This window comes from Lissotriton vulgaris, chromosome 8 (genome assembly GCF_964263255.1).
Source record: "Lissotriton vulgaris chromosome 8, aLisVul1.2, whole genome shotgun sequence".
Classification (NCBI taxonomy): Eukaryota; Metazoa; Chordata; class Amphibia; order Caudata; family Salamandridae; genus Lissotriton; species Lissotriton vulgaris.
Genome location: NC_141696.1, coordinates 1521489160 through 1521512051, shown reverse-complemented (window position 1 = coordinate 1521512051; position 22892 = coordinate 1521489160). Strand labels below are relative to the sequence as shown.

At 48.6% G+C, this 22892-nt stretch overlaps 1 protein-coding gene across 1 annotated transcript in view; it reads right to left on the bottom strand.

Moving 5' to 3' along the window:
• Window positions 1-22892, bottom strand: part of LOC147699077 (sodium/potassium-transporting ATPase subunit alpha-1-like) — a 3282495-nt gene that overhangs the window by 1549090 nt on the left and 1710513 nt on the right. The window lies entirely within an intron of this gene.

Here is a 22892-nt window from a genome sequence, read left to right as displayed (position 1 = left end):
GGAGGTAACGAAATTTACGATGAGGCGGTCCGGCTCTTGAATGAAAAGTTGACATGGGATTATGATGGAATAGTGGGAACCCCTCGTTCGTAATGTTTTGACATCAGATATTGTTGACGATTCCTGTGCAACGCCAAATATTTATTGTTTAGGACACAAAGGTTTAGAAATGTACTAACATGTAAAGAATTTGCCCCAAGCCTAAAATTTAGTATATAAGGAGCAACCCACTTTGTACAAATCGAACAGGCTCCTAGATACTGCCCGTGTGTAGTTTCTGTGACTTCTGTGTCCCTGCAGTAATAAACCTTTGGTCTTTGACGCCACCATCGAGAAGCCTGTGTTTCTGTTTATTTGTGCACCGAGACAGGTAGAACTCCGGGGTCTTCGGGTGTTATCCCTGACACCTCTGGACGGAACCAAAAAGTCCAGAACTCCAATTTGGCGCCCAATGTGGGGCGACGTCATTCGGTACCGGTCCAAAAGCCTGAAGAGTTCGAGAAGCTTCGTGTGAAGATTCCTGAGGGAGGCGCCCCACTTCATCGATCCCGGCATATCGCAAAAGTGGCCCGACGTTCTCTTCCACGAGGGTTCCCGTTCGGACGGCTGCAGTGGTCCGTTGCCTTGACCGTCGCCCTGTCTTGGACCCGAGGTGCAGTCCTTAGTACGGCGAGACGTGACGAGTTTCTCCTTGGTGACGTCTTCAGTGCCTCAGTTAAGTATTAAGTGGTTGCTAGTTGGTTACTTCGTAAGGGTTGCTCCTGTTTGGATAATCCTTTTTAGTTCTTGGTTTGGTTTGGTTTCGTAAGATTATCACTGGTTGTTCTAGTTACGATAATCTTTTGGTTTAGTTTGGGTATCGATACATTTGTTCGCTTTGGTAGGCCTAAGTTCTTGGTTCGAGTGCGCACCTTTTTGTTTGTGTTTTGTTCGTTCTGTGTTCCGGATTATAAAATGGTAAGTCGGAAAAATTGTATGTTGTCGTGTTTTGGTTGCAACAGTGATTCCCGGTTGGAGGACTCATGTCTGGTTCCTCCGATTGGAACTCCTCTTTATGATTTGTATTGTAAGTTTGGTGTGGGTCAAATATCTTATAATGAGGTGTGGATCCGATATACGGAGAAAGACGGTGTCCTTAGTTGGCCACTACATGGTAGTTTTGAACCCGAAGTTCTTGATAATTTGGAAATAAAATTGTTTAAGAAGAAAGCCCGGCCGGCAATGTTTGATTCTTTCCGTTATTGGCGAAAAGAATCTAAACAGAGAGAAATTAAGAAGTTAAAGAAAGAACAGAAAGAGCAAGAATTGACTTTAGAACAGTCTGCCAAGCAGCTGCAACTCAATGAGTCTGAGAAAGCAATGGAGGTGGCCAATAGAGAGTGTAATTTAGCGATAGACAAGTGCTATCCTGCCTTGCCATCGAGTACAGCTAAGATAGTAGAGGACCCCGAAAACGATCCTCTGTTGTCTTACTTGTTGAGGTCACCCCCACCGTATGCACAGGGTGCTACGGCTCCACCTTTACCGAATGTTCAATTACCGGTTGCTGGACAACCTGGTATTCCTGCTCCTGCTCCCCTGAATCAAGCTCCTGTACCTCCTGTGGTCAATGTTAATGTTCCTTCGGCACCCCCTCTTCCAGGGTTGCCGGCTTCTTTACCTATACCTGCATCACTTACACCTGTTGTGTCACAAGCTACTTTGCCTGCTACTCCTACTGTTCCTGTTCTATCTGTTCCAACTGCTACTTTACTTTCTGCCTCTGCTAGCATTATGACTCCGCTTTCTGTTCGACGGAGAATCACTGATTCTGTCTCTAATATTCTATCTCCCTTCTATAAAACTTTAATTAAGACTCCTGCCTCTGACTCTGTGCAGAGACGTAGTCAGCTTCCCAGTACTGAAGAACGGGGAATATTAGATTCCACAGCTCTTAGATGGATTTCGAAAAGTGGAAGATATAGTACTAGAGATGTATTAGATACATTTATGCAATGGAATGAACCGACACAACGATATGTGTTCGATGAAATGTGCTCCCTTTTGCGTGAGGAATTAGAAGAAGATGACTCTGAATCGAATCTAGACGAATTAATTCATGTTCAGAAAGAATTTGCTGCAGGTATGATAGTTGGTCAAAATATAAAGGAAGCGATGGAACTGATTTTAAGTTATAGGAATGATCCATCCCTTCGTTCACCAAGGGAGTTAGAGAAACGTAGTACGAAGCAGAATCGCCAATATCCAATGAGGGAGGTTCCTCCAATTTGGCGCGAAGCTGTGCCAGCTGATGTGAACCGTGGTATTGCAGCCGCTCCGGCCCAATTCCAGAGAGTGTGGATACATATTCCGTGGAAGCGAGCCGAAGTGTTAGCAGTGAAACAGGCCTTGCCTGATCCACGTAAGAATCCAGCCGGATACTATAAGGAGTTAGCGCAGACAGTGGAAGCTTGCGTGATGAATTTAGCAGACATTGACATGTTATTTGGGAATGTAGTTCCGCAACCAATCTGGGCTAAAATTCGTAAAGAGAATCATCCAGTTGCCCTAGGTGGTGATTGGGCAGCTATAATTGCAGCGGATGGTCAACAAGTAGGTGGTTCCAAACCCGAACCTCTAATTGCTGATTTACCTGGTAGAATAATAGATTTAATGAAGACTCTGATGCCAGCATTGCGCGTTAACTGGGACAAGTTGTCCGCATGCAGGCAGAAGAAGGACGAAAGTGTCTCCGACTTTTTCACAAGGTTTGAAGAGACTTTCGTAGATCACAGTGGTCAGGATATGAGCACGGAAGGAGGACAGAGACTGTTTGTCGATAAATTTGTACACAATCTGCTACCAGAGCTCAGTAATAAATTGAAAGATTCTGAAAGTGCGTGGGCTGTCTCTACAACTGCGCAAATACTTGCAACTGCCCAGTATTATGAAAATAGGGATAAAGAGGAGAAGGAAAAGTCAGATAAGAAAACGAAAGACTTAAAAACTAAAGTTCTTTTGCAGCAAGCATATCCGCCTCGCACGAATCAGACTAATACACAACAAGGGTCATATCAAAGGACAGATTATGGTTCGCCGAGGCCGCAATATCAGTGGAACCAGTGTGCTTACTGCAAGAAAGAAGGTCATTACAAAAATGAGTGTCCAGTCTTAGCGCAGAAGAAACGCTGCAGCGGCTCAGAGAGGTCGTGGTGGTTCTATGCAAAATTCTAGGGGTCGAGGACGAGGTGCTATGCCTCCACAAGCGAATGATCGTCCTTCTAATCATTTTGATCAGCGAAATGGACAGTCTGCCCAACAAAATAGATCTCAACAGTATCATGTTGAAGACTACTGTGAAGTTAATGAGGAATTTCAACAAAGTGAGTACTAGGACAGCCATGGACAAAGAGAGGGAGTAGTATCAGTTCCAGTAGATCAGAGTGGGCCTTATGTCGCAGTAGCAACATCAGGTGTAGTCGAACCGTTTCTGTTGGATACTGGTGCAGCAAAAAGTTCTATCATTCATGCGAAACTCCCTGGCGCACCTTTGTCTGGCTTAACAAATGTTTCTGTAGGTTTTTCAGGCGCCCCTGTTTACAACCCTGTATCTGGTCCTTTGTCTATTTCTGTTGGACCCCGTCAATTGAAAGCACCCTTGATTTTGACGACTGGTTGTAATGAAAATCTGCTTGGTTTAGACTTGTTAAAACGCCTGTATGCGACATTGTACTGTTCTCCTTCAGGAGTACAGCTTACATTGGGTAAAAGAATCACCTCTCCGATGTACTTGTTGATGAATGCGCTCCCACCAGAGCTGCGTTCTCTCCCTGATACTCTTTGGGCGACTGGTCCTAATGATGTAGGTCTCTTAGAAATTCCACCATATGTAGTCACTTTGAAAGCAAATGTCAAATTTCCACGAATTCCACAATACAAGATCTCTAGTGAAGGTGAACGTGCGCTTTTATTAATTGTGCAAGATTTGATCAAGAAAGGCGTAGTAGAAGAAACTAGAGGAAATGTCTGTAATAGTCCTGTATTGCCAATTCTGAAACGTACTGATCCTTCTAAGCCTCCAGTCTATAGGTTTGTAATCGATCTTAGAGAGGTTAACAAAATTGTGATTCCACAGTTTCCTGTGGTTCCAGACATTACTGCATTGTTAACGTTGATTCCTGCTACAGCCACATGGTTTTCAGTTATCGACTTGAAGAATGCCTTTTTCAGCATTCCGATAGCCGAAGAAAGCAGAGATATTTTCGGCTTCTCTCTAGGAGGTCGAAGCTTCAGGTTTAAACGTGCTCCACAAGGCTATTGTGAGAGTCCATCCATTTACAGCCAGGCATTAAAAAGTCAGTTAGATTCCTTTGTACTTCCTCCTGGTTCTGCTTTAGTGCAATATGTCGATGATCTTCTAGTGGCTGCTGATGACAAGGAAACTTGCAAAGCAGCTACAATTTCCTTATTGCATCATTTGTCTAGTTTGAATCACAAGGTGTCACCTTCGAAAATGCAATACTGTTGCCAAGAAGTGACCTACCTAGGTCATCTCTTGTCAAAGGAGGGAAGAAAGTTGACCCCAGAGAGAATAAAAGCAATTATGCAGATGAATGTTCCCAGCACCCAGAGAGAAGTACGTGCCTTTTTAGGTATTACCTCATACTGTAGGCAATGGATCCCAAATTTTTCTCTTTTGGCAAAACCATTGGCACCTCCCAAGGCAGGAAATCCTTTGTCCAAGCCTCCCTCGCTGGAAGGACTCCCAGCAGCAGGAGGTCAGACTTGTGTCTGGTGGCAGCATCCATTTTGTGATGCTGAGGCTCGAGTTTAACTTTAACCGGGGTTCACAGTTAGGTACATGTTGTGTCCCTCTAGAAGGGTGGAATGCTACCCCCGTCACCAGAATTGTCGAGGGGGTAGTATTCCAATTCGTATGACACCTTACTCGACATGTTTTGATAATGCTATGCCAAAGTTAGCAATAACCGCGAGGATTAAAATGCACTTAAGAGTATATGGTATAGCGTTATCATGGAAACAGCTAAAGGACTTGGTTCCAAAAGCTACAGACAGGCTCAGCTCATGCTAGAGCACCATCTCACATAATTCCAAGCACTCTGCCTCCAGGATTGTTAAGGCCTGCCATAGGAGTGACTTATAGGAGGATATGTGTCCATTTTAGGTTTAGATATAGGTATACTATATCTAAAGCAAAGGGTGATTACACCACCTTGCCCCAGCTGATTGATCAGCCAGTTGTGTCAGATTTGGATGGCCAGACAGGGGTGGCATAATACATGCTGCAGCCCCTGGTAGGCCTTGGGTTCACTTAGCCCCTGGGTACCTATGTTACACTGTAGAAGGACTTACAAGAGTGACCCAATACCAATTGGTAAATGCACCTAAAGTACATGGATGTCAATTTAGAGAGAGAACATGTAGGCTGTGGGTCTGATTAGCAGGCCCACAGCCAGGGAAAGTCCTAAACCAGTGAAGCAAAAAGCAAAAATCTGGGGTGACCATAGGATTGCAGACCCTACTCTCCTACACTCAGCATCACAAAATGGATGCTGCTGCCACAGACACAAGTCTGACCTCCTGCTGCTGGGAGTCCTTCCATTGAGGGAGACTTGGACAATAGGTTTCCTGTCTTGGGAGGTGCTTGCACCACCCCAGACAGGCCATAGTGTATTGGGGCAGGGAGGGCTGATTGAAATGAGGTACTGCATGGGGCACACAAGGTGTCCAATGCATAGTCCAGTTCAAACCGGTGCTAGGGCACTCCAGCTCCAGCTCTGGCGCGAAACTGGACAAAAGGAATGGTGTGTAACCACCCCCTTCCCTGGTCCCACCCATAGGAGGGACCTAGCAGGTAATCCAGCCCAAAGATTTGGTATATAGGTAGGAGCTGAGTCCCTAGACTTTAGATTAATCCTGACTGAAACTTGAAACGAAACTCTGGACCTTCGACATTCTACTTGAAGATAGAAGACTGAAGAATCTCCCTTGAGGTCAAGGAGTGACCACCCGGCACAAGCAGGCACCATCAAGCGATCAACGGTTTCCTTTGTCGTCGCTCCCGCCCGAGCCCGAACAGAGAGCCTAACAAGACCCAGACTTCCAGACTTCCTTCTGCCCGATGCTCAGCCACTGCAAAGTTGAGACCCGTGGAGGCGGCGCGAGACGTGGGACCGGCCATCTTGGAAAGCCAGCGAATTGCTTTCTGTGCAACTTCTGAGACACCCTCGAAGTTGTGCATTGGGGATTGAGAAGCTCCAGCCCGAGCATCATCTGCACCATTGATCATCCCTACAAACTCCTTGAGTGCTGCGTTGGGCCCTTTTGCATTTTCCTGCTTGACGCATCTGTCCGGTCACTTGCCTGTTGGCTAGTGGCCTCTGTGACGACGAAACCTTGAATCTACACTGCTGGTCTGGTTGCTCCAGACTGGCCCTTGCTTCCCTGAAAAGGAGAAGCCCATCAGACCTTGCTGGTCTGATTAGGAAGCCATCTTCAATTCCTGTGTGGGTTGCCTTAGCCAAGGCTTAGTGACTCCAATCCGGAAGCCGACACCGCCGACAACGAGAGCCTTCGTGGGACAGTCCGTGCCTGACTCCTGGTCATCGTCGACGCCTCCTGGTCCACGTGGCTGCAGAGACAAGCTTCACGACATCACCTGATTGATTCACGACATCGCCTGGTTCCGGTCTGATTCCTTCCTGGTCACTGGCTAGTCACCCAGATTCTGTCCCCTCTGCTTTCAGGTACTCTTCATCCTTGATCCACCCTTGGATCCAACCGGACACTTCTCTCCTGGTCGCCTGCAGCATCTTTATCCAAGGCTCCATAGGATTCATCGACGAAACCCGACACACTTTGACACCTAAGCACCCGCTTCCTGTGGGTGAGGTAACACGAGTACTTCGGTGCTCCTGTGGGTATTGACTATCTTAGTGTCTAAGTTTCAAGTAGCTTTCTCCTAGTCCATCCGGAAGTGCCCTAAAATAACTAGTTTCCAATTCTTTCGTTCCCATTCTAACTCTATTGTATCTTGCGTGTGTGTAAAGACACTGCACACGCCTCCCGTGGGCCTCCTACTTCCTATCCTTTGGTAGCACAGTGTAGCCCCAGCGATTCCCCAGGCCCTAGGCCTATCCTTTGTTTGTGACGTGGTTCTTATACCACTATTTTAATATATGGTTTGACGTGCCCCTAGGGCTCTACTGTATTTTGTGCAACTTATTGTATGATAATTAAGTATCTTGTTATGTGCTTGTGCCTCTGACCTCATAAAGAGTTCAGAGGGGTTGTGTTAGAAATAAATACATATATATTTTATATATAACCTGTGTGGTGTCGTTTCACTTGGTATTAAAGGGGTTACATATAGTAAAACAGCTGGCTTCACATGCCCTCTTGAGTTTAGCCTAAGACTGCTTTGTCCATGCTACCACTAGGATAGCTGGTCTATAAGGTTGACTTTACAACCATCACCATAAGGGTTGTTTGGACTGATACAGGGTGCCCACTAGAATAGTGGACATCACATATGAGGCCAACTTCTCACATTGGTGTGCAGCAGTTGGGATAAGAGCTTGCTGTTGTTTTACCAGTTGTAATCTTTGCAATATCATTTGAAAGATCACATTAGTTACCTATAGGTACATATAACAAGACTGTTAATACTTAGGTTCTACTGAACTTAGTTGTTGTAGACCAAAGGGCCTAGCACACCCTGACTACAACTCCTAGAGAGGTTTAGTAGGAAAACACTTAGTGTAGGTAGATGCACACACCCACACCTCACTAGATCATGTCTGGCACAGGTGAATCAAGTGTATCTCTATCTGTGGTGAGTGACCCTCCCAGGGCACCCTCCAAATTTGATATACTCAGCTTCAGGGAACTGAGGCACTTGTGTACCACAAGAAAGTTGAAACAGGGTTCTAACCCTACCCTTCAACAACTGATAGAACTCCGAGAGGAATCTGAAGTTCTTAAAGCCTCTAGTACAGGCCCTACAGGGAATGCAGATGAGGCCCTACCCTCTACAGATGATACCACCGATCTTGCAGTCATAGAAGATGATGATGATGAGGATGAAGTTGGAGAAGACTCTGAAGAAGAGGTAGACAGCCAGGTACCAGTCAGAAGACTTAGCCAGGCTAACCTAAGCCTATTTTGGGTTGAGAATGGGGCAGCCCCATTCAAGCCTCCAAGTGGGCTTAATCAGAGGTATAGGAGGAATAGATCTCACTCAGGTGAATCTCTTCACTCCAATGCCTCAAGGGGTTCTCAGAGGGGAATGACTTCACCTCAGAGAAGGGAACAACAGGCTAGGATGAGGGAAGTCAATCTCAGAATTGAGAGAGAAGAACTTGCCCTAGCCAAAGAGAAGCTTGCTCTTGTAGGAGAGAGGAAGTTAAGTGGTGCTGCATTGCTCCTGAGGCACAGCCAGGAGATTAGCTTTTAATTAAGCGCACATCGCATATTTGCACGTTCTGAAATTGTTTTTAATTCTGTGAAAGCTCGCGCACATTGTAAAGAATTCGCTCCTGAGGCACAGCCGGGAGTTTAGCCCTCAATTTTAACGCCCATTGCACGTTGTACATTGCACTTTCGTGGAAACGGTTTTCAAAGTTATACTTGCCTACCTGCATCGTCTTCTTGGCTCGAGGGACAGATTAGGGAAAAGCAGCAGTGCCCCCGGGGTCTGACAGTCGGGACCACCAATCAGGGCACAGAGGAGGGTCAGCTGACAGGCGGAGTCACGTGGGTAAGCTTTACAAAAAAGGGGGATGTGCCGGAGGCGCAGCGGGCGTGCCGTCTGCGCACCGAAGGCGCGCCAAAGGCAAGCCCGTCTGCGCCCGTCCGCGACGGGATCGCGACTAGCGTCAGAAACGCTGCCGGTGAGGGTAGGGACAGGGAGAGGATCTCGTGGTCCAGGACGGACCTATTCACGATGAGTACAGCGATGGACTGTAAGGCTGAAAGGGTTGCGTTAGCTAACACCGAACTACCGCTGGTATATTTACACTGCGGTAAGGCTTTATGTGGGAACTTTATAGCAGCAAACCCGTTTGGCAAGTCAAAATCTAAACCTACAGCGGGTCCCCCTAAACTAAGTTTTAGAGCTGGCCTACTGAATTGTAGATCCTTCTCTAGGCACGCTGATGACATCTGGGTACTGTTGATGGACTCGGAGTGGGACGCCCTGTTCTTGACAGAAACATGGTTGAATGAAGACAACCTGACCACTATCGCCTTAGCTGTCCCTCCAGGTTTCAAAATGAGCTTTTTGAACCGGGAGAAGAACAGAAGGGGTGGGGGGGTCTTATTTTCAAAGATAAATTTACCCTCACATCCTCGCTACCTACCTCGATCACAGGGATGGAGGGGCTACACTTCTGTCTGCAAGTTAATCCCCAACTTTCATTGGCGGGGATAGTCATCTATAGACCCACGGACTGCACTGGGGTCAGTTCAGGTGAACTTATTGACACCATTGTCCAAAGCTCTCTTATACACCCCTACTTTATAGTAGTGGGCGATTTTAATGCTCATGTTGATGGGTTTAGCTGCCCCTTGGAAGATCAGTTAATATCTACCCTGAGAGCAGCTAATTTAACACAAATTGTTACAGGCCTCACGCACAGAGCAGGCCATACGCTGGACCTGATTTTTTTCTAACATCCATGATACAACAGTTGAGACGCAGCAGCCTCTGCTTTGGTCGGATCACTTCCTGATCTCCTTTGCTATTACACTGCCATCCTGCTCTCAGGCCACTGGTAGACGCTCCTTTGTGCTCAGGCAATGGAAAAACCTTCGACCTGACACCATTGGCGTGGCCTTGGCAGTCTACCCTCCAGTGCTAACTACAGATCCAAATGCAGATGCAGTGGCAATGAATGGATGGATAGGCGACATGGTGGAGACCATCGCTCAAGCCAAACTCGCTCTATCTAGCAGGGAGTCCCCTTCTTCCCTATGGTTCTCAACAGAGCTGAGGGCAGAAAAGGGTGCATGTAAGAGACTGGAGCGTGTGTGGCGGGTGAACTATTGTGAATCAGCTAAGGCTCGCTATAGAACAGCCCTCCGCAAGTTGCAAAAATCAATAAAAAAAGCAAAAAGACTTCATATTGCTACCTCTATCCGTCATGCTGAACAATCCAGCAAAGAAGTCTTTAAAATAGTGCAGTCTTTTTTCAAGCCTAGGAATTATTGAAACAGAAGTCACCCCATCTGAGGCTCTCTGTGAAGATATCTCGGATTATTTTGATGACAAAATTATGAAAGTGTATGGTACCTTTTCCTACTCTCGTCCCACCGTAATTGCTGATAGTGTTGATAATAGCTCATCTACCCCGACCGTAAGGCAATTTCACTCTATCTCATTTAAGGAGGCACTGCAGGAAATAAAGAGGTGCAAATCGAGGGTTCCAGATGATCCCTGCCCGCCGAAGATCTGGAGCATGATGGCGGAATCAATTGTGTCCACTCTCCTGCATATATGGAACATGTCCATTACATCTGGGGTGTTTCCGGATTGTTGGAAACATGCCAATCTCCTCCCCCTGGAAAAAAAAACAAATGGAGATCCGGAGGATTTGAGCAATCTCCGACCGATTTCCCTATTGGCTGCCCCAGGTAAAATGATGGAAAAACTGATTCAGCGCCAATTGAATAGTTTAATTGAAGAGAATAAGATCATGCATGAAACTCAATCGGGTTTCAGGCCGGGCTTTAGCACTGAGACCGCCCTGATTGAGGTAGCTGAGTCGGTTAGGTGGTCTCTAGATTTAGGAGCATCTGCTATGCTGGTGCTCCTGGATCTATCGGCCGCATTTGATACGGTCGACCATGGCAGACTTCTGCAGCACTTAAAGGACATAGGCCTTCAGGATAAAGCACTTGGGTGGATTCATTCCTATTTGACCAACCGGTCACAGAAGGTGGCGTTGGGCTCTTTTTCCTCTAAACCTAAGCGGCTAGGGTGTGGGGTCCCTCAGGGATCGGCACTCAGTCCGCTGCTCTTTAATATTAATTTGGCACCACTTTTCACTATGATTGCCAAATGGGGGGTCACAGCAATCTCATATGCAGACGACAACCAGTTCGTCTTCCCCTATTCAGAAGTGTCTCGTGGGCAGCCTTCGGCATATTTAAGGGGTGCCTCCGCTATGTAGCCAGCTGGATGAACACCAACAAATTAAAATTGAATGCTGGCAAGACGGAGGTGATCTTTTTTGGGAAAGGCCTTCGCCCTTCCCCGGATTTGTGGTGGCCATCTGAGATGGGCCCGCGCCTCCCCCCTGCATAAAGGCTAAAAACTTGGGGGTAAGGTGGCATGAGAGCTTGGCCTTCTCCACCCACATCCAGCAGGTGACAACAGGGTGGTTAAGCAAATTGAGGAATTTGCGCAAGTTCCTCATGCTTCTTCCGGAAGATTGTCGAAAAATGGTAGTCCATGCGATTGTCACTTCTAGGCTGGACTATGCAAACGGCAAATATTTGGGCCTACCTCAATATTTGATTCAACGTTTGCAGACCGTGCAGAATGCGGCTGCGAGGCTGATAAAACACATTCCTTTCAAACAGCATGTCTCTCTGCATTTGCGCGAGCTGCACTGGCTTCCGGTGGCAAGCAGAAGTAAATTCAAGGCACTAACTCTGGCTTTTAGAGCTCTCCATGGCACCTGTCCCAGCTATCTCAAAGCAAGACTCCCTAGGTATGAACAGGCAAGACTCTTACGGTCAAACTCCCTACTCCAGTTACACACACCGCGAGTCAGAAAGGCGCGTTTGGGAGGCAGGACTTTTTCAGCAAACACGGCGAAGCTGTGGAAGGCCCTACCACCTGCCATTCAGTCAGCAAAATCAGAGATTGGGGTCAGGAAGCAATAAAAAACTTGGCTCTTTACTCAAAAGATCTGACCCACCGGCATTACTTACTGTTCCCTCTGAGCTGCTCACATAACGTCGGGACACCTCCTGGCGAGGTAGCTGTTCGTGCTTTAGAAATTTCTGTATTATTATTATTAGAATCCACTGGTGGCAGCAATATCCCTAAGGATAGAGACAAGTCCTATGACAATAGACACTTGAGTAAGATTGTGCCCCCCTACAAAGTTGGGGATGACATCCACAAATGGATAACTGCTTTGGAGAGGGCCTGCAAGGTACAGCAGGTACCCCAAAGTCAGTGGGCAGCAATCTTGTGGCTCTCCTTTTCAGAAAAAGGTAGAGATAAGCTCCTCACAGTTAGTGATGAGGATGCTAATAACTACAAAGTCCTGAAGAGTGCACTGATTGATTGGTTTGGCTTAACCACTGAGCAATATAGGTTGTTGTTCAGGGATACCCAAAAGACACAGACTCAGCCTGGACTGATTTTGTAGATTGTGCTACTAAGGCTCTGGAGGGCTGGTTATTGGGCAGCAAAGTACATGACTATACAGGATTGTATAATTTGATTATGAGGGAGCAGATCCTTAGTAATTGTCAAAATCAGCTTCTACACCAGCACCTTGCGGACTCAGATCTGACCTCTCCCCAAGAATTAGGTAAGAGGGCAGACAAATGGGTCAGAACCATGATTAGGCCTAAAAATCAGGGTGGCGACCAGAAGAAAGATTCTACCAAGCCTCAAGAGAAAGGTGGGGATAAATCAAAAGACAAGTCCTCCATAGGGCCCCAAAACTCCAACGGTGAGGGTGCGTCCCAAAACACTTCTGTAGAAGAGTAGGGTCTGCAATCCTATGGTCACCCCAGATTTTTGCTTTTTGCTTCACTGGTTTACGACTTTCCCTGGCTGTGGGCCTGCTAATCAGACCCACAGCCTAGCTGTTCTCTCTCTAAATTGACATCCATGTACTTTAGGTGCATTTACCAATTGGTATTGGGTCACTCTTGTAAGTCCTTGTACAGTGTACCATAGGTACCCAGGGCATAAGTGCACCCAAGGCCTACCAGGGGCTGCAGCATGTATTATGCCACCCCTGCCTGGCCATCTAAACAGACACAACTGGCTGGTAACACAGCTGGGGCAAGGTGGTGTAATCGCCCTTTGCTTTAGATATAGTATACCTATATCTAACCCTAAAATGGACACATATCCTCCTATAAGTCACTCCCATGGCAGGCCTTAACAATCCTGGAGGCAGAGTGCTTGGAATTATGTGAGATGGTTGTGAGAAGTTGGCCTGGTATATAATGCTCACTAGTTCTAGTGATCACTCTGTACCATGCCAAGCAACCCTTATGATGATCGGTTGTAAGTCAACCTTATAGACCAGTTATCCTAGTGGTAACGTGGACAAAGCAGTCTTAGGCTAAACTCTGAAAGGCATGTGAAGCCAGCTGTATTACCATACACAACCCCCTTGAATACCAGATGAAAGGACACCACACAGATATATATTGAAAATATATATATATTTATTAACTACAAATATCCCCTGAACTCTTTATGAGCACAGAAGCACAAGCGTTAAACAAAACACAGTTTAAAATACACAAAAGTTGCACAATATGGATGAGCCCTAGGGACCACCTAAACCATATACTAAGAAAGTGGTATAAGAGATACCAATCGATAGGGAAACAGGCCTAGGGCCTTGGGAATCGCTGGAGCTGTTCGGGAATAGCAGTGACTAAGTCGGGAAAGGCCAGCGGGACTCGGGTGCAGTGTTTAAAGTGCACGCACTCACCAATGCAAAGACTATTCGTGCGTAAAAGTTAGAAAGTTAAAAAGTTAGGAACCTTCCGAGTGACCTAGAAAGCTGAAACTTGAGACACAGGCCCTAGAGGTGTGTACCAGTGTGGGAACACCGGCGTTGCTGAGTTACCTCACCCACAGGAAGCGGGTGCATAGGGTCGAAGTAGTGTCGGGTTTCGTCACGCTGGTCGATGGTGCTTGGAGCTGAAGATGCTGCAGGCGGGTCGATGTGAAGAGTTCCGGTGGATCCAAGGGTGGATCTGAAGATGTGCAGACCTGAAAGCAGAGGGGACAATGTTCAAAGTCACTAGCCAGTGACTACCGTGGAACCAGATTGGAACCAGGCGATGTCGGGTGCAAACAGGCGTTGAGGTGTAGCTTCTCTCGGCAGCAACGTGGACATCGGGCGTCGAGGACGTCCAGGAGTCGGTCATCAGCTGTTTCACGCAGGCTTCTCGCTGTTGGCGGTGTCGGCAACTTGATCGGAGCAAACAGGCCTTGGCTAATGCAAGCCACGCAGAAGTCGAAAAAAGCTTATCACTCGGACCAGTAAGGTCAGAGCGGGTGCTCCTTTTTACAGGAGCGAGGGCAAGTCTGGAGCAACCAGACCCGCAGTGTAGTTCTTCGGTTTCGTCGCCAAGATGGCCGCTGACCACGTGGCTAGTGGCCGGGATGGCACGTCGAGTGGCACAATGCAAAAGGGCCCCACGCAGATCGTGGGGATGCTTGGGGGCTGATCTTCGGTGCAAGGGCTGCTTGGTGGTGGGGGTTCTCAGTCCCCAAAGCACAACATCGAGGGTGCCTCTGATGCTGCACAGTCAGCTCTTCGGGTGTCTTCCAAGATGTCCGGTCCCACGTCTCTCGGTGCGTCCACGGGTCCCTTCTTTGCAGGGACTGTGGATCGGGCTGCGAGAAGTCTGGGAGTCTGGGTCTTGTCAGACTCTGGGCTCGGGCTCCGGCGGGAGGCGGCGGCAAAGCAGACGTCGATTCGCTGGTTGGTACCTGTGTTCACAGGGTGGCCACTCCTAGGCCACAAGGGAGATGCTCTTCAGTCTTCTGTGCAGGAGAATGTCGAAGTCCAGTCGTCTTCTTAGTTTCAAGTTGATTCAGGATGATCTGAGGTGCTATGGCACTGCTCTCACTCTTATTCCCAATCTGAGGGGTGGATCACCTGCTAGGTCCCTCCTCTGGGCTGGACCAGGAAGGGGGGCGGTTACACCCCCTTTCCTTTGTCCAGCTCCTCGCCAGGCCTGGTTCTGGAAAGTCCCAAGACCGGTTTGGACAGGCTTATGCACGGGGACACCTTGTGTGCCCCGGGCATGTCTCAATCTATTCAGTCCTGTCCTACCCAATACACAAAATCCTGTCTGGGGTGGTGCTCGCACCTCCCAAGGCAGGAAACCCTTTGTCCAAGCCTCCCTCGCTGGAAGGACTCCCAGCAGCAGGAGGTCAGACTTGTGTCTGTAGTGGCAGCGTCCATTTTGTGATGCTGAGGATCTGGTTAACTTTAACCGGGGTTAAGGCTAGGTACGTGTCGTGTCCCTCTAGAAGGGTGGAATGCTATCCCCGTCGACAGAACTGTCGAGGGGATAGTATTCCAAATCGTATGACACCTTACTCAACATGTTTTGATAAAGCCACACAAAAGTTAGCATATAACCGCGAGGAATATAATGCACTTAAGAGTATATGGTATGGCAGTATCCCGGAACAGCTAAGGGAATGGTTCCCGACAGCTGCAGACAGGCTCAGCTCATGCTAGAGCACCATCTCACATATTTCCAAGCACTCTGCCTCCAGGATTGATGAGGCCTTCCATAGGAGTGGCTGATAGGAACACATGTGTCCAGTTAAGGTTAGATATAGGGATACTATATCTAAGTAAGAGGTGATTACACCAACTTACCCCAGCTGAGTGATCAGCCAGTTGTGTCAAATATGGAGGCCAGGCCAGAGGTGGCACAATACATGCTGCAGCCCCTGGTAGGCCTTGGAAACACCTATACCCTGGGTACCTAGGGTACACTGTTACAGGGGCCAATAAGGTGAACCAGTTCCAATTGTGTATGCACCTAAGGTACATGGAGTCCATTTTAAGGAGAGAGCAATCAGCCTGGGGCCCTGAATAGCAGTATCCCAGGCCAACTATGTCAAAAACCAGCTAAACACCAGGCAAAAAGTTTGGGGGTAACCATAGTCAGATGTCCACCTTCCTACAATGGTGCTCTAGCATGAGCTGAGCCTGTCTGCAGCTTTCGGAACCAAGTCCTTTAGCTGTTTCCATGATGACGCTATACCATATACTCTTAAGTGCATTATAATCCTCGCGGTTATTGCTAACTTTGGCATAACATTATCAAAACATGTCGAGTAAAGTGTCATACGAATTGGAATACTACCCCCTCGCCAGTTCTGGCGACGGGGGTAGCATTCCACCCTTTTAGAGGGACACGACATGTATGTAACTGTGAACCCCGGTTAAAGTTAACTCGAGCCTCAGCATCACAAAATGGATGCTGCCACCACAGACACAAGTCTGACCTCCTGCTGCTGGGAGTCCTTCCAGCGAGGGGGCCTGGACAAAGGGTTTCCTGCCTTGGGAGGTGCTAGCACCACCCCAGACAGGATTTTGTGTTTTGGGTAGGAGAGGCCTGAAAGGAATGAGAAATGCCTGGGGCACACAAGGTGTCCCTGTGCATACACCGGTTCAAACCAGTTGCTGGGGCACTCCAGCCCCAGCTCTGGTGCGTAACCGGACAAAGGATAGAGGGTGTAACCACCCCCCTTCCTGGTCCCACCCATAGGAGGGACCTAGTCATAGTACAGCCCCCTTTAGGCGAATAAAGGTAGGAGCTGGTCCCATTCCAAATTAGATTATCCTGAATTGAATCTACAAGAAAAAATTCTGGACTTCGACGTTCTGCTCCACAGAAGACTGAAGAAATCTCCCTTGATGCCAAGGAGTGACCACCCTGCACAAGTAGGCACCACCAAGCGTTCCAGCGGTTCACTTTGTCGTCTTCCCTGGTGGATCCAGACTTCAGAGCCCGACTAGACCCGGACTTCTTTACCTCTCCGACCTCAAATCACATCTGTAGCACAGCTGAGATCCGTGGGTGCGACTAGACACGTGGGACCGGCCATCTCGGAGAAACTGCATTTCTCTTCCAGCACGACTTCAGAGGCATCCTCGACGAAGTGCTTTGGGGACTGAGAAGCCCCAGCCCCGAGCAGCTCCTGCACAGAAGATCAGCCCTCCAGCATCCACGAGATCTGCGTGGGGGCCCTTTTGCTTGATTGCTGCTCGACGCGTTGTCTGGTCACTTGCCGGCTGGCTAGTGGCCTCCTAGACGACGATCCTTGAAATCCACACCGCTGGTCTGGTTGTACCAGACTGGCCCTTGCTTCCCTGCAAAGGAGAAGTATCCCCGGACCCTCCTGGTCCGCACCAGACGCCTTTTGCACTCACCGCGTAGGTTGCCTTTGCCAAGGCTTGTTGACGCCGAATCTGGAACCAACACCGCCGACAGCGAGAGCCTGCGTGGGACAGCTCGTGCCTCCATCCTGGTCATCGAAGACACCTCCTGGTCCACGTGGCTGCAGAGTCAAGCGTCCACTCTTCACCTGATCGCAACAGCATCTGGCACTGGCTAGTGACTGTGAACTTTGTCCCCTATGCTTTTAGGTCTTCATCTTCCTCGATCCACCCTTGGATCGCTCCGGACAGCTTCCTCCTGGTCGCCTGCAGCATCTTTCTTCAAGGCTCCATAGACTTCAACGTGGAAACCCGACACACTTTGATACCTATGCACCCGCAGCCTGTGGGTGAGGTAACAAGAGCATTTCGGTGCTCAAGGGAATATTGACTCTGCTAGTTTCCAGTTATCCAGTCGTTTTAGTCCTAGCTAGTCGTAACTGTCTATTACTTACCTTTTCGTAATTTGTACTGTCCATTGACTTTGTTACGCATCTCGCGTGTGAGTTCACACTCTGCACACGCGTCCTGTGGGCCTCCTATTACTTACCTAAGGTTAGGGTAGTGTAGTCCCAGCGATCCTACAGCCTCTGGACAGCTCCATTCCTTCTATCAATTTCCTTATACCACTTGTTTAGTATATGGTTTCTCGTGCCCCTAGGGCACCATTGTAATTCGTGTAACTTAAATGTATTTTTCTTAAGAGTCTTGTCATGTGCTTAGCCCTCTGATCTCATAAAGAGCTCAGAGGTGTTTGTTATTAATAAATATCTTGTTTATTTTTTATAACAACCTGTGTGGTGTCCTTTCACTTGGTATTCAAGGGGTTATATGTGGTAAAACAGCTGGCTTTACATGCCAAAAGAGTTTAGCCTAAGACTGCTTTGTCAATGCTACCATTAGGATATCTGGTCTATAAGGTTGACTTACAACCAATCACCATAAGGGTTGTTTGGACTGATACAAGGTGATCACTAGAACTAGTGAGCATCATATATCAGGCCAACTTCTCACAACTTCCTCTAATCCTAAGAGACCTTATTGCCATGTCTGTAAGCAGCCTGGCCACTGGAAGACTGACAGCAGTTGCCCAAGGGCCAACAATAAGGAAAACATTCCCCCCAGTAATATTCACAGACCTACTGTTACTATTAGTAGTAATCCCCCAGGTGGTGGGAGTGCCCCCAAGAATTTGGCTGGGTTTACTTTGGGAACTTATGTGGACTCTGGCCTAACCAGGTCCCCTACTGTAGCTACTCTTGTATGTGAAAATAGCATGGGGTTTGCCAACTTCACTGCTTGTCCCAACACTTTGGGCAAGTACAGACAGGAGCCCCACATCAATGGCCAGAAACTTGAAGCCTACAGAGACACAGGGGCTAGAATCACTATGGTAACTGACAGTCTAGTCCCCTCAGGAGAACTTTTACCTGGGTTCACCTATCAGGTAATCAACATTGATGGAGTGCAGAAAGATCATCCCATGGCAGTAGTTAATCTCAGCTGGGGAGGTGTCACTGGCCCCAAGGGAGTGGCAGTGTCTACAAACTTGCCTGTAGATTGCCTACTGGGGAATGATCAAGAGATCTCAGCCTGGGCTGGGGTAGAACAAGAAACCCATTCCAAAAAGGTAGACTACCCTGAAAAGGTTGGCAGGGCGTTGATGGTCACAGCCCACACCCAAACAGAGTTCCTTCCTAAAGAGGTTGGAAGGGCTGTGATGGTCACAGGCCAAACTCAAACAGATTTTAGTGTTGTGAAGCCTGAAACTATGGATCACTCCACTCAGACAGAGAGCATTGGGGAGGAAGAAAAGTCTCCCTCCCATCAGACATTAGGTAAGAGTCAGTCTTCTCAGGGAACTGCCCTACCCCTTGCGAAGAAACTGCCCCAGAGGTAGTCAGGCCTAGCCTGGCAGAACCCCTGATGTCAGTGGACCCTTACAAGGTGGGACCCAGTCTGGAGCAGGTAACCTGCCCCTCTCTACCCTGCCTCAGTCAGCCCAGGGCTGTAAAGGTCAGGAAGGCCAGTGGACCCCAAAGGGCCCCCTGTCCACAAGAACTCCCCCATCAGCAGATTAGGGGCACAATAGCTAGCAGCCCTAGCAAGGTAAACATTTCCAAAACTCCTGAGGGATCTCCCTTACACTTAGTTAGGAACCTCCCCCAGATGGATGCTGTTGGGCCCAGCCAAACCTGGGACCTAAGGACCCCAAACCTGACCTGTCCCTCCAGTAAGCTAACAGGTTAACCTGTCCTGGAAAGAAAGGCACACATGGTGGGAGATGATTGGAGGAAGCCGAGCCCTACAATAGAGGAGCCTCACTTCAGTACTCCACCTCAACACCAGCCTTTTACTTTGACAAAATACACCACAGGTAGAGATTCCCTATGGTGGAGACCCTATAATACTGTTAGGGTAAAGGATAGCTTAGTGGACCATGAGACAGGGGGTAACCATGCTAGTGCAGGTACTTCCTTGTATGGCCACTTAGGCAATATAGGCTTACCTGGTCAAGGATAGCCTTATCTCCTTTCGTTGGGGGGTGGGGGCATGTAGGAAGGTGGATACCTGACTATGGTTACCCCAGATGTTTTGCCTAGTGTTTAGCTGGTTTTCAACTTAGTTGGCCTGGGATGCTGCTAATCAGGGCCCCAGGCTATCTGCTCTCACTGTAAAATGGACTCCATGTACTTCAGGTACATCTCCAATTTGATATTGGGTCACCTTATGAGCCCCTGTACAGTGTACTATAGGTACCCAGGGCATAGGTGCATCCAAGGCCTACCAGGGGCAGCAGCATATCTTTTGCCACCCCTGGCTGGCCATCCAAACTGACACAACTGGGGCAAGGTCGTGTAATCACCCCGTGCTTAGATATAACATTTTTATATCTAACCTTATATCTAGACACATATACACCTATAAGTCACTCCTATGGCACGCTTTAACAATCCTGGAGGCAGAGTGCTTGGTTTTATGTGGGATGAGGCTCTAGCATGAGCTGAGCCTGTCTGCAGCGTTCGGAACCATGTCCTTATAGCTGTTCTAGGATTTAGCCATACCATATACTCTTAAGTGCATTATGAACCTCGCTGTTAAATGCTAACTCTGGTTTGGCTTTATCAAAACATGTCGTGGAAGGTGTCATACGCTTTGGAACACTACCCCCTCGCCACTTCTGGCGACGGGGGTAGCATTCCACCCTTCTAGAGGGAGAAGACATGTTGTTCCTACTAATCCCGGTTAAAGTTAACCAGAGCCTCAGCATCACAAAATGGATGCTGCTGCCACAGACACAAGTCTGACCTCCTGCTGCTGGGAGTCCTTCCAGCGAGGGAGGCTTGGACAATAGGTTTCCTGACTTGGGAGATGCTAGCACCACCCCAGACAGGCCATAGTGTATTGGGGCAGGGAGTGCTGAATGAAATGAGACACTGCCTGGGGCCCCAGCTCTGGCACAAAACTGGACAAAGGGAAAGGGGTGTAACCACCCCCTTCCCTGGTCCCACCCATAGGAGGGACCTAGCAGGTAATCCAGCCCCTAGATTTGGTATATAGGTAGGAGCTGAGTCCTAAGACTGTAGATTAATCCTGACTGAAACTTGAAAAGAAACTCTGGACCTTCGACGTTCTACTTGAAGATTGAAGACTGAAGAATCTCCCTTGTGGTCAAGGAGTGACCACCCTGCACAAGCAGGCACCATCAAGCGATCAACGGTTTGCTTTGTCGTCGCTCCCGCCGGAGCCCGAACACAGAGCCTGACAAGACCCGGACTTCCAGACTTCCTTCAGCCCGATCCACAGCCACAGCAAAGCTGAGACCCGTGGAGGCGACGCGAGACGTGGGACCGGCCATCTTGGAAAGCCAGCGAATTGCTTTCCGTGCAACTTCTGAGGCACCCTCGAAGTTGTGCATTGGGGATTGAGAAGCCCCAGCCCCGAGCATCATCTGCACCAAATATCATCCCTCCACACTCCACGAGTGCTGCGTGTGGCCCTTTTGCATTTTCCTGCTCGATGCGTCTGTCCGGTCACTTGCCCGTTGGCTAGTGGCCTCTGTGATGACGAAACCTTGAATCTACACCACTGGTCTGGTTGCTCCAGACTGGCCCTTGCTTCTCTGAAAAGGAGAAGCCCATCAGACCTTGCTGGTCTGATTAAGAAGCCACCTTCGATTCCTGGGTGGCTTGCCTTAACCAAGGCTTGTTGACTCCAATCCGGAAGCCGACACCGCCGACAGCGAGACCCTTCGTGGGACAGTCCGTGCCTGACTCCTGGTCATCGTCGACGCCTCCTGGTCCACGTGGCTGCAGAGACAAGCTTCACAACATCACCTGATTGCTTCACAACATCGCCTGGTTCCGTCCTGGTTCCTTCCTGGTCACTGGCTAGTGACCCAGACTCTGTCCCCTCTGCTTTCAGGTACTCTTCATCCTTGATCCGCCCTTGGATCCAACCGGACACTTCTCTCCTGGTCGCCTGCAGCATCTTTCTCCAAGGCTCCATAGGATTCAGCGACGAAACCCAACACACTTTGACACCTATGCACCCGCTTCCTGTGGGTAAGGTAACACAAGTACTTCGGTGCTCCTGTGGGTATTGACTATCCTAGTTTCTAAGTTTCAAGTAGCTTTCTCCTAGTCCATCCGGAAGCCCTAAAAGAACTAGTTTCCAATTCTTTTGTTCCCATTCTAACTCTATGGTAACTTGCGTGTGTGTGTAAAGACACTACACACGCCTCCCATGGGCCTCCTACTTCCTATCCTTTGGTAGTACAGTGTAGCCCCAGCAATTCCCCAGGCCCTAGGCCTATCCTTTGTTCGTGACGTGGTTCTTATACCACTATTTTAACATATGGTTTGAAGTGCCCCTAGGGCTCTACTGTATTTTGTGCAACTTATTGTATGATAATTAAGTATCTTGTTATGTGCTTGTGCCTCTGACCTCATAAAGAGTTCAGAGGGGTTGTGTTAGAAATAAATACATATATATTTTATATATAACCTGTGTGGTTTCCTTTCACTTGGTATTAAAGGGGTTACATATGGTAAAACAGCTGGCTTCACATGCCCTCTTGAGTTTAGTCTAAGACTGTTTTGTCCATGCTACCACTAGGTTAGCTGGTCTATAAGGTTGACTTTACAACCATCACCATAAGGGTTGTTTGGACTGATACAAGGTGCCCACTAGAATAGTGGATATCACATATCAGGCCAACTTCTCACAATGTGGCCCCCCAGCCCTGGAGAGGCGCCTCCGTCACAACTACGTGCTCCGGTTTGGGTAGGGAGAGGGATGTGCCGCTGACCCAATCGCGGTCCGTGAGCCACCACTGCAACTGTCTTGCAGTGCCCTCCGAGATCAAGACATGGTCGGACAAGTTGCCCTGATGCTAGGCCCATTGAAACTTCAGGTCCCACTGCAGAGCCCGCATCCGCCACCGGGCGTGATACACCAGAAGGATGCAGGAGGCCCCAGAAGCCACATCGTCAACCTGACCGAGACTCGGAATAAAGGCTGAAAGATCGGAATCAGAGCCTGAAAATCCCGAACCCGCTGTTCGGGAGGATAAACCTGAAACTGAGCCGAGTCTAGAACCACTCCGATGAAGAGGAGCTTCTGAGAGGGACACAGGTGTGACTTCGGCACATTGATGGAGAACCCCCGCAGGTGCAGGAGGTCGGCCGTCGTCTGGAGGTGGCTGACGACTGT